Genomic DNA, 12723 nt, shown 5'->3' with positions numbered 1-12723 from the left:
GCCCCTATCCCTATGTTTCCCCATTGCATCCTATTGTAACTATACATTGTTTGCACTGTTTTCTAAGACTATACTGCATATTTTTGCTATTGTGTATATATATCTTGTGTATATTTCCTATCCTCTCACTGAGGGTACACTCTAAGATACTTTGGCATATTGTCATAAAAATAAAGTACCTTTATTTTTAGTATAACTGTGTATTGTGTTTTCTTATGATATTGTGCATATGACACTAAGTGGTACTGTAGTAGCTTCACACGTCTCCTAGTTCAGCCTGAGCTGCTTTGCTAAGCTACCATTATCTATCAGCCTAAGCTGCTAGACACCCTATACACTAATAAGGGATAACTGGGCCTGGTGCAAGGTGCAAGTACCCCTTGGTACTCACTACAAGCCAGTCCAGCCTCCTACAGCCGGGCCGGCACCGACACCGCCGGCGGACCGCGCATTCCGTCGCGCCCTCAGCGCACATGGGCGCTTTGTCCGATGCACTGTAGCGTATTCTCCACCAGGCCGGGGGGAGACCGCCCTTCAATGTCCTCTACAAGTCCCCCGGGCCGTGCTCCGTGCCTTGTTCCTCATTCCCCGGTGTTACTTCCTCGTTCTGGGTGCCGGGCCCGCACCGTCACCGCCGGCGAACCACCACTCCACCGTGCCCTCAGCGCACATGGGCGCTTTATCCAATGCACTGCAGCGTGTTCTCTGCCAAGTCGGGGCAAGATTGCCCTTCAACGTCCTCCTCTGGCAAGCACCGGAGCCGCCGGCAGGATCGCGTCACCACGCGAGTCCCCGGCCTCGACGACAGCCGCATGCCCCGCAGTACTGGCTCCAGCGAGGCCCCCCACGCTCCGGGATCGGACTCCCCCTCGTTCCTCTGGACCCCAAGCGCCTCCGGGTACCGACTCTCCAGGTTGATGGTCCCCGAAAGTGGGCTGTTTTCAAGGATTAATTGTAGGCCCCTCTGGAGCCACGTTCTCAAGCGTGCGCCATCTTGGCTGCTTGGCCACACCCCCATGTCAGTCCCTTGTCATCTAGATATGTAGCAGTGGAAGTGACCTCATACCGCTAGTGGTTGTCGTAATGATGTAAGGCGGTGTTCACCGCCGTGCACCCATTCATCGGTTAACATGGTTGTCAATGGGGAATATGGGCCTATCATGATCGCTGCCGGCGGTGCACACCGCCGTGGGGTGTACGCCATTTTGTCATCCCAGGTTCACTTGACTCCCGGATTCCGTGCATGCAAGTACTCCACTGAGTGTGCTGCGGTGTCCTGACTCTGGTCCTGGAAATGGCACGAGTCACAGGGGAAAGGGTGCGGGCTTTCACCACAGAGGAGCTGGAGAAGCTGGTGGACAGGGTCCTTCCCCTGTATGCCAAGTTATATGGGTGACCAGAAGTGCAGGTGAGTAGGCAGATGGGGTGCATGGATGTGTGTGATGGTGGTGGATGACAGTATGCATGTGTGCATGATTTGTAACTGTACAGCCATTTAATGCATGACATTCAGCATGAGTGAGGTGGTGGAATGCTGTTTTAAGTGTCTGTCCTATAGGGGACGTATGGCCAGCCGTATCAAATGTGCTTTTTCTGACCTCAGTGTTTATTTTCTGTGTGTCCCCTACAGGTCAGCGCCCATCAGAAGAGGGGATTCTGGCAGGCCATCGCCAGGGAGCTACGGACCCTGGGGGTCTGCAACCGGCAGAGCACCCACTGCAGGAAGCCGTGGGAGGACCTCCGGCGCTGGGCAAGGAACACCTGCGAGGCCCAGCTGGGGAAGTCCTCTCAACGAGGAAGGGGTGCCCGTTGGGCCCTGACCCCCCCAATGCGCTGCATTCTGGTACTGGCATATCCAGACTTGGATGGGCACTTGAAGGCTGCACAGCAGACACAACGGGGTGAGTACCAAGACCATATAATGCCTCCTTGATGGATGCCTGAGGGTGCTGTAGTATGTATGCTGTCTAGTGGCAGGAACTCTTACTGATGTCGTTTAGCATTATGGCACTCATGGGCAGTTGGATGATAAGGGGCAGGTCTGCAGTTCTTCAGGTCCTTCTGTAATGTGGGAGATGGTTGTATACTAGGGTTGTGGCCAGTAGTCAGGGTCATAGCCATGAGTATAGCTGTAGGTGCTGCATGTTGGTGTATTAGCTGGGTGAGAGTATGGATGACCCAGATATGTACATCCATTCAGATGTTAATATTCTCTCTCCTGTTTTGTCTCCCCACCCCTTTACTCTTGTGTTGTCTGTGTACATCAGCATCATCAGGCGAGGGAGCAGTGCCACCGGCGAGTGGGGATGCAGTGGCCCACAGTTCCAAGGAGGCAGAGTCTACCGATGCCAAGGTGACCAGTGGGTTGGAGGGCGAGGGGAGTACCACAGGGGAGGCAACTACCAATGGAGGTAGTGACTCTAATACCTCCTCCGATGGGAGCTCCCTGGTGGTGGCGGACCCTAGTGGGCCCACCCAATGTTTGACATCTTCCACCACCCCATACCATCACCGCCCTCCCAGTTGCGCCCCACCCAGTTGCCCGTGCCCGCTCACCCAGAAGGGTGGGCGCCTCCTTGACCCCAGGCACCTCATCCCCTGCCCCAGTCAGCCCTGTTGCCCTCATTGAGGAGGCTACTTACCTCCTGAGGACCATCTCTGTAGGGCAGACAACCATCGTGAATGCCATACAGGAGCTAGCATCCCAGATGCAGCAGTGCAATGCATACCTGGAAGGCATTCACAGTGCCATGTCTGGCCTTCAGAGATCTTTTCAGGCTCTGGCCTCCTCTTTGACGGCAGCCAGTGTCCCTGGTCTTTCCGTTTCCTCCTCCAATCACCTCTACCCCTTCCAGCACCCCACTCCCTTCACCCATCCCAAGCACACGTTCAGACAGCCATACACACACCTCAACACACAAGAAGCACACAGAGAAACACAAGCACCACACTTCCCACCACAGGCATACACACAGCCAACATACAAAGGCACACACAACATCATCAACTTCCCCCACTGTGTCCACCTCTTCCGCCTCGCTGTCCGTCACCTCTACATGCAGACTCACAAGCACTGCAACCTCATTCACTGTTGCTGACCCCATTCTTGCAGTCACCACAACATCAGACATCCAGTCATGCACCCCAGACACCACACCTGCACTCACCACAACTTTGAGTAACACTTGCAGCACACTCACCAAACTTGCAGACACCCAGACAACATCCATTTACACTGACAGCCTGTCTTGTCCCACTGTGTCCACCCCCCTCCTCCCATTACACTCAGATGTTCACAGACACCCACCCAACACACATCCACCACACCTCAGCATACTGTTCAGGCACCTGCATCCACGTCACGCATACCTACACCTGTTACAACCACTCCTTCTACCTCCACTCCCACTCCTTCCTCCAGGTCCACCACGACTGCCCCTAAGAAACTTTTCCTATCCTGTGTAGACCTTTTTGAACCCACTGGCCCTCCCCGTCTCAACCCTAAACGTGCACACCTTCTCGCCCTGTCCACTCCTTCCATGTCCATGTCCGGCCTGTCCGCCCTTCCCATTCCCCAGTGAGCAAGAGGCCCTGTGCTGGCCACCCATTCCAAACCTGCTCCCCCACCTACCAAAGCAAAACCAAAACCCCCTCCACCTCCCAAACGTAGACCCAAGCCCCCCCCTCCCAGATGTAAGTCCCACCCCCGCCACCCCCTGCCCCTGTTCCCTAAGGTGCCTGGCTGCCCCATTGATGCCCCTTTATGGTGGGGTACCATGTGCACATGTGAGAGTCAACTTTGGGCCTTTTGGGCCCATCAGCCTTTTTTAAATGGACTGGCCAAAGGCCTCATTTGACAATCTGTTGCTCCTTAGCTTTAATAAAGTTTGTGTGCCCAGTGTTGGTGTTGGCACACTCTGGATCCGTGGTTCCTCATTTCATTGGGGGGGGGGGGTTGTGCACATGTGGGAACTTTGGGCAGGTTGTCTTGGGCTTGTGTCAGGTAAGTACCTCTTGCTCCGGTGTGTATAGCTTGAGATGTTGTGATGGGTTGTGGGTGCATTGCGGGGTGGGTGGAGTGGGTGGGTATGTCACTGTGCCCTTTCTTCCCTTGTTTAGTAGGTTGCGGTACTTACGTCATCTTCGTCGGCAGTAACGGTCGCGGAGGTATATGGCAAGGAGCAGCTCTGGCATGATTTCCAACTGTCTCTCCATGTCTGCTTAAGCGTGTTGTGTGAGCCTCCGGTGAGTGTTTCTTTTTTATTTGGTTCGTTTCCACCTGGCTTTGAGTGGCGGTGGTTCCTGCCCCAGAACTGACGGCGGTCTAGTGCTTCATTATTTGTTAGGCGGGTAGGGCCTTTCCGTAATGCCTGGGGGCGGCCTCTTCCATCGCTGTCGACACTCCTCTGCTGGCAGTGGGTGTTTTTCATGCTGCCTGTTTTTCATGTGCTTCATTATATGGCGGCCCAGCCTGCCAGCCTGTTGGCGGTAGTTAGCGCCACCGCCGGCAGTGCGGTCTTTCCCACCATGTTCATAATGAGGGCCTTAATCTGGAATTCCAGGATGTCCCTAATCCAATATCTATTCATTGAGGAATAAATGGTGCTGATGCTGACCCTGTAGAGGCTCCGGTTTCTCACAGCAGAGAGATACTGGTGAGGAATATGCATTAGATAAAACTGTATTGCAGCTCATAGCAGCTGATCTGCTCAGTTAAATGAATGAAGGACAACACACAGGGGTGGAAAAAACAAAGGTCACAATTGAGTGAGAATCAAAGCCTAAAGGTCTCTCCTTCAGATCGGAACCTATTGACTTTGCCAATGGTTTTCAGCTATGCTGTGCAGTATCCCTGAGGCTGTGCATTATGGCTAAAGAAAACAGAGTGAAGAAAGGTGCTTTGAAGTGGCGTTGTCTCATTTTATAGACAGGCACACCACCAATTTGTGCCCCTATAAAATGATGTGTTTTGTAAATTTTTTATGTATCAAGTTGGATTGGTAAATTTAAAAAAATCACATAAGTAGGGCACTTTTTTATAGCATGAATGGGGAGCAACACAGTAGGCGGGATGGGAAGGAGAAGCACATACAAGAGAGCAGAAAGGCGTGGGTGTGGGACATGGTTGGGGAGGAGAAGCAACAGGTGAGATAGCAACATGGAGCGGGCGAGGGAGAAGTGTACTGGTGAGAAAGCAGTGAGAAAGTAGATGCCAGCGAGCATAGCAAATGTATGGTGAGAATAAGCACAAGGGCAACAGAGAGCAAGACAGACTGCAGTAGGGTGAGATGTACATGAGGGAGACAGATATCAAACATTTAGAGTCTCATGAAGTGCTTCACCCTAAGGCTAAAAGTAGTGCTTCAAAAGCAAGCAGTGGAAGCATAGAAGCCAACTATAGGAAAGTACCTCATTTTGCATGTTCACCCCCATTTTTTATGGCACGATGCTGCTAGTTTGTTGGACTATGCAAATTGAAACTCTGCTAACCAAGTCCCAGTGCATGTGCTCTTGCCCCTAAATAATGTTGAAATTGGCTATACTCCTAACTAACATTTTTCATTTACCTCTATGGTGCAAAATGTACCCATGACCTGGAAGTTAAATGTCACTAGTTGACTGCAGCAGATATTGTAGGACTGTTAAAAATGAGGTTTCCGGATGGCTAGGGTATGCATCTAAGCCAGGCAGAACCCACCCACTCTAGTCAGGGCAAGGGAGTTACACGTCCAAGATAACCCATGCTCACCCCCTAATTTATGAGGGGTGGCGTAGCCCTGTTTGGTATGGTTGTAATGGTAGTGAGAAATGCTGCTTACTGGTGTAGGTGGAGTTTTTATTAACATTATAGAAATGCCACTTCTAGAAAGTGAGCATTTCTCTGTACTTATGACTCTGGTGTTTTGCAGCTTGACTCCAATCCACGTCTGGGCAGAGTGACAGTTGGGCTTTGTGCACACTTTTCAGACAGCATGTACACAGGGAGGATGGAGGTGTCACAGAGGTGCATCTGCATATTGAATGGTCTTCCTGGGCTGAGAGAAGGAGGGGCGGGGCACACTTGCATCTGTAAAGGCTGTGCCCTGGCCTCACACAAAGTGCTTGTTTACCCCTAACTGATGTTTTGGAGCCTGGCTGGAGGAGAGAGGGGACACTCCTAGAACCAGTTGCAACTTTGCCCCTCATTGAACATGCTTTGCAAAACTGAGTATAAGTACAGGGGATTTTTCCCCACAATGTGGAGACACTCTGGACAAGAAACATACTTGTAACTGGACACCGAATGCTGGAGGGACTCACCAGGAACCGCCTTGGACTACTGCTGCTGTGATGCCCTGTGACCTGCTAAGTCACTTGGAGGAACTGCCACTGTTTCTATCCCTTTGTGCTGGCCTGCTGCTGGGCACTGTCACCCTGTGCCCCATCTTTTATGTTCCCTAGGGCTGAGTCACGAGACCCCTGACCCCTGTATTCACGTGCTGCAGCTGAAGAGGAGTGCTCCCTTTTTATTGCCTATGGCACCTAGAGAGCACTTTTCCTTGTAGTGGCTGCAGTGCCTGTAGAGTGATTTTGCTTGATGCTAAGCGCTATAAGAAGCACCTTTTGTTTTAATCAGTTGTGTTGGAAGTGCTCCCGCTTCGTTGCCGAAGAGAAATCACCATCGCAACCCGGGTGTCCTGAAATTTACGAGCATGTCGGAAGCACACTTTTGAAAGTGCCCCTGGGGCACAGAGAAAAGGAACCGGGAGAGAGTGCGCACCTAGTGGTGCCCTCGGGGCGAAGCATGCTCCGAGGAGCACCCCCGGAGCACCTACAGCCCTCGACTTTGGCCTGCTCACCGCTGCAGCCTGGGTGGGTTGCTCTATAGCCCTTGCAATTCGTCGGGTGCCATCAGAGCAAGGAGGAGGCCTCACCGGAGGCTGCCTCACTCCATCAAGGCCCCCGCAGGGGTATAGGAGCCCCGGGTGGGGCGGAAGCCTCATTGGAGGCCCCCCAGCGCTGGCCCCCTTCTTTTTCCCCGTCCCCAGGGCGTAGAAACCCAAACTTATCCTGCCTCATCGATGACTGCATTAACACACCTTCCCCCTTTAACGAGCCACTGCTTCAGCTCCCTCCTTTTGATGTTGATGCCAAAAAAACACTGAGAAATCCCAGCAAAGCCCATAACTGTTTCTATGAAAGAATCACTTTGACCAGGATGTACCAAGTCCTTGTACCCAATGGGTGATTGACCACAGTCGGCCTTAGATATGACTGACATTGATCAGTTTGCCAGTTGTCCCCACCTGTGGTTCTAAAAATTCTGGACCCATGTAATTTACTTTGCCACAGCAGTACGATTTTAGTATCAAAAGACCGATAATGACTAGTACACTAAGCATGAGCATTTTCGCTCAATTCCAGCAGCGTTTTCACCTCGAAATCGCCATTTTCGTCCTGCACTCGTGGCTCCCATTTTATACACGGCAGCCATTTTTAAAAGTTGCCCTCACATAGGCTTATAATACAGTCAGATTTGATTCCAAGGACACGTACACCTTGATTGACTTTTCTCTGACCTGGGCAAGCTGGAACCATTGCCTCAGGCCAAACCTGTTTGGTCAGTCCCTCTCCCAGTGGCCGAATCAGATAGCATCAAGGCACACCATGCCATAAAACCCTTATTATCGCTCACACACCCTGCCTAATCTTGCTCACACCTGCACCTGCTCTTTTCTTCTTCTTACTTTACGAGGGGGAGGTGCCCGTTTTTATTGGAGGTCCACACTTATCTGATGTAAAATACTAGGCCTTGCCGGGTAATTTATTTTGGGTTGGATGACATGAAATATGAGGTTTCATCATGACACTGTTTTTTCCTTTGTAGTGAAAACATGTGAATGACCAACCAAAATGTCAAGAATGCTTGCCTGAAGCTCAAAAAACTGTATATAAAGAAACCTGACTTTGCATTGAAACACAGTCTCCTGAGAACATACAAACCGTGCTGTTGTACTTCTAGGACGCTTGTTACTTGGTTGCAGCCAAAAAATTTGATCTTTGACTTCACCTAGAAGACTCTGAGTTTCTGTGGTCTGAATCAGGAAAGTACCCGAGGTCTTTGGGTGTACCCTGGCACCACTGGGTTACCGGATCAGTACCGGTTCTGAAAAACCCAGTACCTCACACCCCTCCCCTTCCTTAGCACTTTGTGCTATAAGGTACTATTTTCCTTTAAAACGTTTAAAAAATCATATCTCTGGTTCCCCTTATTGGATTTTTTGTCATTTTAGTGCTGTTTTGTTCATTGAAATATTTCCTATTTTTATAAATTGGAGTGGGAATTTTATTGAGTTTTTGGCTTTTTAACTGTTTTGGTACTGTTAAATGCATTAATACTTTAAATATATTCTTCAGTTAAGCGTGTCTTCTCTGTGGCACAGCTACCAGGGCTCAACTGAAACTCTTTGTGGATCTAACAAGGATAGTGACCTTATTGCTTGTGGTGGACTACCAGACACCCTAACTAATAAACCACTTTCTCACACCAGCAAATTAAAGGGGATGGAAAAGGCTGTGCTACATAGGAGGGACAAATACAAGATTAACAAGCTGGGCACAAATAATATTGAGGCAAAGGAGAGTGAAAGGAAACCCAACCAATGGTAAGCAGAGGTCTGATTACACTTTCTGTTATGCTCTATCTAAAAAGGAGTTGAGAATGCACACATTCTTCCTTACTTCATATCTATGAAAATGCCAACACTGAACAGAAGTCAAAGACCACACTAGAATATATTTTTGAAACATGGAGAATGCCATGCAAAGAAAGGCATCCGCATTAAGAAAAATGTAATTTGTGAAAGTGAAACTCCAAGATTCTTTCCATCTAAAATTGCAGTGGGGGGGCTGTATATTAAATGCATGCATACATGGGAAACAGCATTAAAACCGGTTGTATGTAAAGGACCAACAATCTACAATTGCAAGGTTAAACATATGATTCAGATGATGAAAAAAAAATCATTAGAAAATCCAACTATATTTCAACCGAGCCTCAAAATGCAATTTTTCCTAACATTGGAGCTGGGGGAATTAAATGTATGTAAATTGCATTTTGTAACATAGTGAAAAGCATATTTCACTGAATAAAGGGTATGTTGCTGTATGAAATTTTAAGAACCCAATTAGAATTAAAAACATTGCACCTACATGTGATTTTATTGAAACTGTCAACACACCGATAACTGCAGTAGCATAACTTATAAGTATTTTAGGTTGCTTATTGAGGTAACAACATCACTTAAAAAAAGAAGAGAATTTAAATATAGTCTAGTCTCCCACACACTTGGGCTCATGAGATGCCGCAAAGAATGAAGTCTAGCAACAGGAGAGTGGACCAACACCAGAAGGTTGACAGTTGCTGCCTGCTGCAATGGGTTGTGCTGAAGTAACTTGATGCAATGCATGGAAGTGTTTGTGCAAACTCCTGTATGTCGTCACACAATAGTATCAGGCTGGTGCAGCTCTGAGGACTGGTCATCTCTCATCAGCCGACCCCTTCATTTATGAAAGTGCCTTGCACCTGAGGGGTGAGTTATTTCTCAGCTCTGTATTTGGAGCACAGAAAAAGCTTTTCAATATCAAATGGCCACCAAAGGCTCAGGATAATTGTGTCCTGAAAGAATCACACAAGTGAGTAAGTAGTGCGGGAAGTGCACACAAGCGGGTGCAACATGAGTGTGGTGAGGAAAAGTCCATGGGCAACAGAGAGCAACACAGAGTGCATGAAGGAGACAGTGGGAAAACATACACTCTCAAGGAGCTTACCTTAAAAGAAAAAAGGAGTTCTTGAAAAGTAAGCAGTGGAGGCAGCGAAGGCAACCAATTGGAAAACGTGTATCCATGGCAGGACTAAGCATTAGATTGACAAGCTGGGACACTAACGAGAAGCAGGCAAATGAGAGTGACAAAGAATGCCCACCAGTAGTCACCAAAGGATGGGCTTCATGCCCTGTATTCTTGATGAGCCACAAGTGTTCGTGCTGTGTAGTAGGCTTCAGCCTAAAAAGATGGCAAACACATGGTAGTATGCCAGATCTGAAGAAAATAAACACATTTCAAATGCAGCGTTCTACATTTCAAAAAACATTATGAAAGAAAATACACGCAGAAGTCCGATATTCTACTTTTAAAACTAATACATCTTGGGGGGGGGGGCCGAGACACCCGCAAGATGGCCGCTCTCCGTTGAAGCTCCACATTGTCACAGAGACATTTTAGCTTAGTTTGGTGGCATTTTGGCACTATGGACGGAGATAATAGAGGCACAGAGATGGGAACATGAGAGCAACAGGTATATTACCGCTGGAATAATTTTGGAGTGTGTTTTGTAGTGTTTTTTGGCTTTTTTGGCCCCTCGTCAGCTTTGGTGGCCGCCATTTTGATTTTTTTGGGGAAGGAAAAAAGAAGAGAAAAACGTCTGCATACTTTAATGTTGCAGGACGCAGGTACTCTATGAAGCTCATTTTTTCTTCTTTAAAATTGGATTACTCTTATCCAGCCACTTTCCTCTCCAATTGGGATATGGTCAGCATGTACAGCCTCAGGAGCTATTTGTGTCATTATTAATTTAATTTTGCCGGTCAAGAGATTTTATGCATTGGGCATTTTTCACACTGCAGTGCTGCATTTAAGATAATATTTACTCTATCTATCGGCTCTGAGTTTATTCTCTGCATACTTATTTTCTATGGAGCCTCCCTCCTCTTCTTGTTCAACAGTTGCAGCAGTTTCTGGAACCATGTCCTCGTCACAGAAGGACTATAATAATATCTCTAAACGACAAAAGAAGGATCCTTCCTCTCCGACAAAATCTCCTTTGCCTCTGACCCTGGAAGACCTTATGGACGAAATAAAACATGTGAAGCCCTTTGTGATGGAAACTAATGCTACCCTTCAAACGATTGAAGAAAAGTGGTCAAATTTGGAATCCAGGGTCTTAGAGGCTGAGCAAAGGATCAGTAATATGCAGGATGAGGTTAATAAGATTGATGCCATGTCTGAAGAAATTTCGCTCCTGAAGCAGCAAACTGAGGACTTCATAAATGGCGTAACAATCTTAGAAATTATGGCATTCCTATGGAGGCAGAAGGCAATGACATAGGCCATTATTACAACCGTGGCGGTAAATGGCGCATACCGTCGTGCAGAAGACCGCCAACATAACGATGCAGCCGTGGAATTCCGCTACAGCTATTACGACCCACAGCTCGGAATCTGCCATAATCCAGACACCCACACAAGTCCGCCACACCAAAGGCAGTGATAAACTGGCGATAACAAAACCTCTACCGTCACGCCAACCAGAATACGCCCACACTATCACGACCCACGAATCCACGTGGCGGTCTTTCAACTGTGGTATTCCATTGGCGGTACACACCGCCGCGCTCAAAATACACACACATTTACAAAACACAACCACATTGGACAATTCAAAATACACACACATGACACACATACACACACCACACCCACACACCCAATCCAATATAAAGTACACACCCACATCACCCACAAACCCTTACTACCAGATTTCTGAAACCATGCCAGAGAGAGACACCACCATAAACAACACCAGCATCCACAGACACACAACACCATCACATACATAACATCGACGCACCTCAAACAGCACACACCAACACATCCCCGCACATCACAACACACACCACCTCCCACATCACCCACACCACATCATGGCACCTCAACGACACCCCAGGTTCTCTGAGGAGGAGCTCAGGGTCACGGTGAAGGAAATCGTCCGGGTAGAGCCACAGCTATTCGGATCACAGGTGCAGCACACCTCCATTGCAAGGAAGATGGAGCTATGGCGCAGAATTGTCGACAGGGTCAACGCAGTGGGACAGCATCCAAGAACTAGGGATGACATCAGAAAGAGGTGGAACGACCTACGGGGGAAGGTGCGTTCCGTGGTTTCCAGACACTATATTGCTGTACAGAGGACTGGTGGTGGACCCCCACAACTAACAACATGGGAGGAGCAGGTCTTCTTAATACTGCATCTTGAGGGCCTCGCAAGAGTAGCAGGAGGACTGGACTCTGGTAAGTCATATCTTTACTACCTCATCCCCCCCACCTGCATGCCATCACATACTCCCACCCTCACCCCCATCACTCCAACACCTCACATATGCCCCACTATCACAACCCACCCATCCCAATACCAAGCCCTACATGCAACACCAAAGCATGGACACCCATCAACAAAGCATGTCCACTACAGATACCCACACAGACCCCAAACCAAATATCACACAAGGACCAAGACAAGAATGCAAGCACTGGAGTACAGGGTCAATCACCCATTGCACACAATGGCACACACAGATGCAATAATCATGCCTTTACACCCCTGCAGGACCCTAACCCAACGTCACCGGACAGGAGGTGCCAGACATTTCCAGTCCCCCACAGAAGAGACCCACAGTGATGACAGCAGCTCTGCACAACTGGATCAAGATTACTAGCCTGGCCCATCAGGGACCTCGGGACAGTCGGTTCCCCTGACACTGGCACAAGCCACCACAGAGCCTCCCCACTCAGGAAACACCAGCACTGCACCCACCCAGCGGGCCTATCCCTCTGTCAACAGGACACACCAATCAGCAGTGTGTCCACCACTACAGGGAACCCAGGCAAACCCACCAACCCAAGACA

The sequence above is a fragment of the Pleurodeles waltl genome, chromosome 5, assembly GCF_031143425.1.
Source record: "Pleurodeles waltl isolate 20211129_DDA chromosome 5, aPleWal1.hap1.20221129, whole genome shotgun sequence".
In the NCBI taxonomy this organism is placed as follows: Eukaryota; Metazoa; Chordata; class Amphibia; order Caudata; family Salamandridae; genus Pleurodeles; species Pleurodeles waltl.
The sequence above is the reverse complement of the archived record's forward strand: the minus strand, read 5'-3'. Positions refer to the sequence as shown.